This window comes from Apodemus sylvaticus, chromosome 3 (assembly GCF_947179515.1).
Source record: "Apodemus sylvaticus chromosome 3, mApoSyl1.1, whole genome shotgun sequence".
In the NCBI taxonomy this organism is placed as follows: Eukaryota; Metazoa; Chordata; class Mammalia; order Rodentia; family Muridae; genus Apodemus; species Apodemus sylvaticus.
Genome location: NC_067474.1, coordinates 71,059,534 through 71,065,621, shown reverse-complemented (window position 1 = coordinate 71,065,621; position 6,088 = coordinate 71,059,534). Strand labels below are relative to the sequence as shown.

Sequence of the window (6,088 nt, the reverse complement as noted above, 5' to 3'; positions counted from 1 at the left end):
CCATGGTTATGGTGTCTCTTCACAGAAATAAAACCCTAGCTAAGGCACCCTGGAAACCTTTTTAAATCAGATGAGGCCATTCCTTTCACTGAGCTAAGTTGGTTCCCTTTCTCATCATTGGGTGGAAATGCCTAACAGAACAACTCCAAGGACAAAATGTTTCTTTTGGCTCAACATCCCAGATGCTTCCACTTCATCACAGTGGGGAAAGCAGAGTAGAGGATCTTAGTCCATGAAGCTGGAGTACGGAACTGCAGCTTACGCATGCGGAAGCAGATGGGACCCAGGATATGCTAGACTGGAAGTACAGTAACCTTCAAGGATCCATCCCTAGTAACCTACTTTCCCATCCAGGACCTACCTTGAGCAAAAGCTAGAGTGTTTCTCAACCTTCCTAAGGCTGCAACCCTTAGGTTGCAACCCTTTAATACAGTTCCTCATGTTGTGGTGACCCCCAACCATAATATGTGACACCCAGGTTGAGAGATCCTGCTCCACAGTCTTCAAAATAGAGCCACAATCTGAGACTTTCGGGGCAGCCAGAGCATGAACTTGTGGGGGCACATGTCAAATTCAAACCACAGTATATCTGTTACACATAAATAATGTATCTATCACACTAATAAGCTTTAACAATGAAAACCAATCATCAGACTAATTATTAGGGTCTCTGTTAATGGAATAGGGATGTGTCTTGGTAGTATAGAACTTGCTTAACCTACACAAAGCCCTGTGTTTAATCACCAACACTACAAAAGGGTCTCTTGAGGTGACAAACAGGCTACCCGATGGCTGCAGTAACAGCCCGTGGCCTCTCTGACTAAATGCTTAGTTGACTAAAGCAACTGAGAACGCCTTGAGAGTTTTAACAAATATACACATACTCACATATTAGCATTCACACCCGGGTCTGTGAGCAAATAACTTAAATTACAGACGCCATAGCAATACGCAAATAGACAGGAGCCTAAAGTAATTATTTTGTTAGTCCCATGATTGACATCCATGGGTTTTCCATAAGTAGAAAACTTATTTAAATAATGTAAAAATAATGGAACATGCTGATTTTGTTCTTATAAAACTTAATCTTTTTGTCTTTTAATTTAGAAAACATGAATTAAATGAAACTCGGCCATAATCCTATAGAGAACTAATGTCAGCTTCTAGCATTTTTCATTGCGTTACCATTCAGAGACATGTACATATTCTAAGAAATTGAACAACCCTGATATAGTTGGATAAGCATTATAACATAGTATTAAACTATTAATATTGGCCTTTAAATATATTTCATTAAACGGTCTTTCAAATTTTAAATTTATGTTATTGTATATTTATATGCAGCATAACTTACAAACTAATCCCTAATGAGATTCTTTTGAGTTTCTCCTCTTTGTTTTTCTTTTTGGAAGACAAGGTCATAGTGTATAGTGATAGCTGGCCTGAAACTTCCTATATAGACCGGCTTGGCCTTGAACTCACAGAGATCCACCTGTTTCAGCCTCCTGAGTATGGAGATTACAAGCACACGCCGCATCCAGTTTGTTTCCGGTCTTCTAGTGACACAAAGTTTTATACTTGGCCCTCAGGAAAACACAGATTAAGCTCATGCGCTGTGTAGTAGAGCTTAATACAGGGGCTGCTTACAAAGTGGAGAGGATCGCTAGAATCTGAAAGGGAAGTGGCGCCACCTTTAGGGTGGAGGAAGCAGAGATGCCCTTGAAGGAGCTATCATTGTCTTCTCTCTGCTCTCTCCTTCCTGGCCATCATAAGGTGAGCAGCCTTTCTCTGTCATACTTCCTCCATGAACGTCTGCCTCTCCATAGTTCCAAAGCAAGGGGGTCAAGCAGCCATGGACGGAAACCTCTGAAAGCGTGAGCCAAAATAATCCAGTATTTCTTGTAAACTGGATATCTCAAGCATCTTGTCATAGCACCAGGAAGGTGGCAAATATAGGAAAGATTTAGGAAAAAAGAAGTCAGACAGTATCAAGCCTGCAGCTTACATTGTGGAGAAACTGTTACGTACTCCAGACATGGGTAGTGAGAAAATAGAGAGGGCACGGAGGGAACACTGGATAAGAAATGCACACAGCCTGCAGAAGAGACCTGCAATACACTGATCGGCAGGAAGGAAGCTCAAGGAATAAAAACACCACAGGCTGCACTGCCACCCTGGGCAACTTGGCCAAGGCCACCTCTGATGCCATCTCCAAGACCTACAGTTACCTGACTCCCAACTCTGGAAAGAGACTGTGTTCACCACATCTCCTTATCAGGAATTCACTGATGATCTTGTGAAAACCTACACCAGAGTATCTGTTCAGAGCACTAGACTCCAGCTGTGGCTACCACATAAGGGTTTTTATACAGGAAGGAAGGAAGGAAGGAAGGAAGGAAGTCTGTTAAAAATTAAAAAATAAAGCCCACTGTCTTTATTTATTTACTCCTCTGTCTGTACTTCTCACTGGCTAAACCCACCCAGAAAACCAGGCAAAGGAGGCTCATGGGTCTTATCAGAGATTCCATGATGCTGGATGGAACAGGCCAAAGATGGAAATCAAGTCAGGAGAATACTGTTCATCTTCAGTCACCAAATTCACCCGGGCTTAGGAAGTTAAAGACATGCATCTAATAAATAGCTGCATCTAATAAATAACTGCAGCAATAAGAAACATCAGTGATCATAGGGAGAGACTGAGTTATGTTTAGATTTAAAATCTGATGAATGATGCTACAGATGAATTCTGGTCCAAGATCGGGCAAACAACGCAAACCCGGTGTAACTGATAGGAAGTACTCACATTTAGCATGGGTTTCTGCTTGGGTAGGAAGATGGGGTGAGTCTGTTACATTTTCATAGAAGCAATTTGAGAATTGTTACTTTGTAACATTTACTACCTGGCATGCTCTTGCTGAACACCTTAACAACAAATTGAGCCCTTCCAGTAGTCCCCAGAGTTAATAGGATTATAACATGTCTTCCAGAGGAGGAAGTAATGGTCTAAGAAGTCAAATGATAGGATCAAGGTCACATGTTTACTTAGCAGCAAAACTGGTATCTAGGTATCAATAGACCAGAGTTCAAGTCCAAACAATTCACACGATCCTTGTGGATATTGTCTATATGAGCTGTCCCATGCAGGATTAATTACAAAAGTTATGATGGGTAAAAATTAAGCCATCACAGGGAATTTCTATCAAAATGTAAGGAAAGGGGGCCTGTAAAAATGGCTCAGTGATTAGGAGCACTGGCTGCTCTTCCAGAAGACCCTGGTTCAATTCCCAGCACCCACATGGCTGCCCACATCTCTGTAACTCCAGTTCCAGGGAATCCAATGCCCTCTTCTGGCTTCTACATACAGCTTCTGGTCTCTAAATGAATCTTCTGGTCTCTAAACTTGTCTTCTGCCCTCTACATGCACCAGGCACACATGTGGTACATAGACATACAAATTATCAGAATACCTTTCTACATAAAAATAGAATAAAATATATAAAATAAAGTTTAAAAGTTGAGGAAGTGATAGCATTGAGAGTGCCACTCGATTGTATTGGCGAGGCCGAGGAGATGGCTCAGAGGGAAAGAATGGTTATTGTGCCACCATGAGGACCTGAATTTAAGAACCCAGCACCAACAAAAAAGTCAGGTGTGGTCTCCTGCACACCTGTACTCCCAGATCTGTGGGAGGGGAAGACACGAGGATTGCTGGGGCTTCCTGGATGTCACCACAGCTCCAAGATCAATGAGAAACCCTTCTCAAGGGTAGAAGATTGGGTGACAGAGGGCACACAAGGTCTTCCTTGTCCTCTGCATGCATGTGGACAAAGGTACTCACACACATATACGTATGCATCTCACACATTACACACACATACACAATGTACTAATAATGTCTTAGAGATTTCCAAAATACCAACTCATTATTCTTAAAATTGATAACAGGCAAAAATTAAGAACCCCATCATCCTTTTCCCTTTCGAGCTATATTTCATTAGTATCTAAACAACAGGTATGTGTCTGTGGGAGCAAGGTAGAAGAATCCCAGATATTGCCTACAGAAAGAATGATAAAATTACCATTTTTCCATCTTCTCCTTTTGTAGGTGTGTGGGTATATGTATATATTTATGTATGCATTTCATATGTATTTTATATGTATGCATGTATGCTATGGCATATGTGTGGAGGTCAAAGGAAGTAAAACCAATTCAAACTGTTCTCTGTGGAAGGCAGAAAGTCCACATTTTCAGCACCAACAAAACATCTGGTTCCCTTTCTGTACCTCTCTTAATCTCTCCTAGGCTGCAGATATGGATTAGATAGCAATGTACTTGCCCTGAATGCATGAAGCCCTGGGTTCAACCCAATCAGTACCTAACCAGACACGTTAGTACATACTTGTAATCTCAGCATTCAAGGAGTGGAGGCAGGAGGATCAAAAGCTCAAAGGTCATTTTTGACTCCACAGTGAGTTCAAGACTAGCCTAGGAAACATGATACTCTATCAAAATAACAGTTATTTCTTAAAATAACTTTTCTGTGGTATTTTGGTTCATCATGGGAAATGTACCCGGCCTGTCATGGAAGAAACTGCCACTCCCACCTCAGCAATAAGCACGCAGAAATCCAATACACAACCCTCCCCCTAAAATAAGGTGTTTAAAAATACACAGGTGAGCTCTTTCCCTCTGGCGTGCCACCGACAATCCTATTGTCATCATGGGCCGCCGTCCTGCCCGGTGTTACCAGTATTGTAAGAACAAGCCATACCCAAAGTCTCATATCTGCCATGGTGTCCCTGATGCTAAGATCCACATCTTTGACTGGGACAGAAGAAAGTGAAAGTTGATGAATTCCCACTTTGCCACATGGTGTCAGATGACTATGAACAACTCTCTTCTGAAGCAGAAGAGGCTGCCCATATTTGTGCCAATGTGGTAAAGAGTTGTGGCAAGGCTGGCTTTCATATCCGAATGAGGCTCCACCCTTTCCATGTCATCCCTATCAACAAAATGTTGTCCTGCGCTGAGGCTGAAAGGCTCCAGACAGGTATTCGAGGTGCCTTTGGGAAGCCCCAGGGCACAGTGGCCAGGGTTCACATTGGCCAGGTCATCATGTCCATCCACACCAAGTTGCAGAATAAGGAGCGTGTGATTGAGGCTCTGTGAAGAGCCAAGTTCAAGTTCCCTGGCCACCAGAAGACCCACATCTCAAAGAAGTGGGGCTTCATCAAGTTCAATGCAGATGAATTTAAAGACATGGTTGCTGAGAAACGCCTCATTCCTGAAGGCTGTGGTGTCAAATACATCCCCAATCATGGTCCTCTGGACAAGTGGAGAGCCCTGTGTTCCTGAAGGCTTCCACAGTGCTCTCCTATACCCTACCTACAAAATCATGTTCAATAATAAATCTTGCATCAAGTCCACTTAAAAAAAAAATACACAGGTAAATTTGAAATCAAACTCAGGTATGCTCACAGTGGATTACAAAGAGTGGGACCTGAACCTTGGCCCTGAGAGTTGGAGGGCTCAGAAATAAATAGCAAAGTCTCATATTCTTTGTGGGGGAAGGAGGAAGGCAGGATGGAGAGAAGAGAGATGGAAAGGGTGAAGGGGGATGAAGGGAGAGAGGAAAGGGAAAGGGAGGGTGGAGTCCCAAACTCAATTGCCCATGAACTAAAGCAAGTTTCCAGAGGCCCCAGATGGAAGCTAGAAAATGCCACACACTAAAATGGGGGAAAGGACTCCATGCAACCTGACCTTTAATGTATCTATACAAATGTCTGGAATGGGGGTGGGGGGGTGGACAGATGAGTCAACGGTTTAAAAGCACTGGCTGCTCTTCAAGAGGACCAAGGGTCAATTCCCAGCACCCACATGGAGACTCACAACCATCTGTAACTCCAGTCTCAGGGGAGCTGATGCCTCCTTCTGGCCTCCATGGGTACAGCTTGCACATGCAGGCCAAACACCCATACACATAAAACAAATAATGATTTAAAAGTACAAAGGCACTGGTACTAAAATAACTGGAGTAGTGTTTATATGTGTAAATAACTATTTGCTACATATCTGTGTGCACACATA

General features: G+C 42.7%; 1 pseudogene; it reads left to right on the top strand.

Annotated features, from left to right (window-relative positions):
- The first annotated feature begins 4,713 nt into the window (after window positions 1–4,713).
- Window positions 4,714–5,356, top strand: LOC127679922 (60S ribosomal protein L10-like; annotated as a pseudogene).
- The last annotated feature ends 732 nt before the right edge of the window (window positions 5,357–6,088 follow it).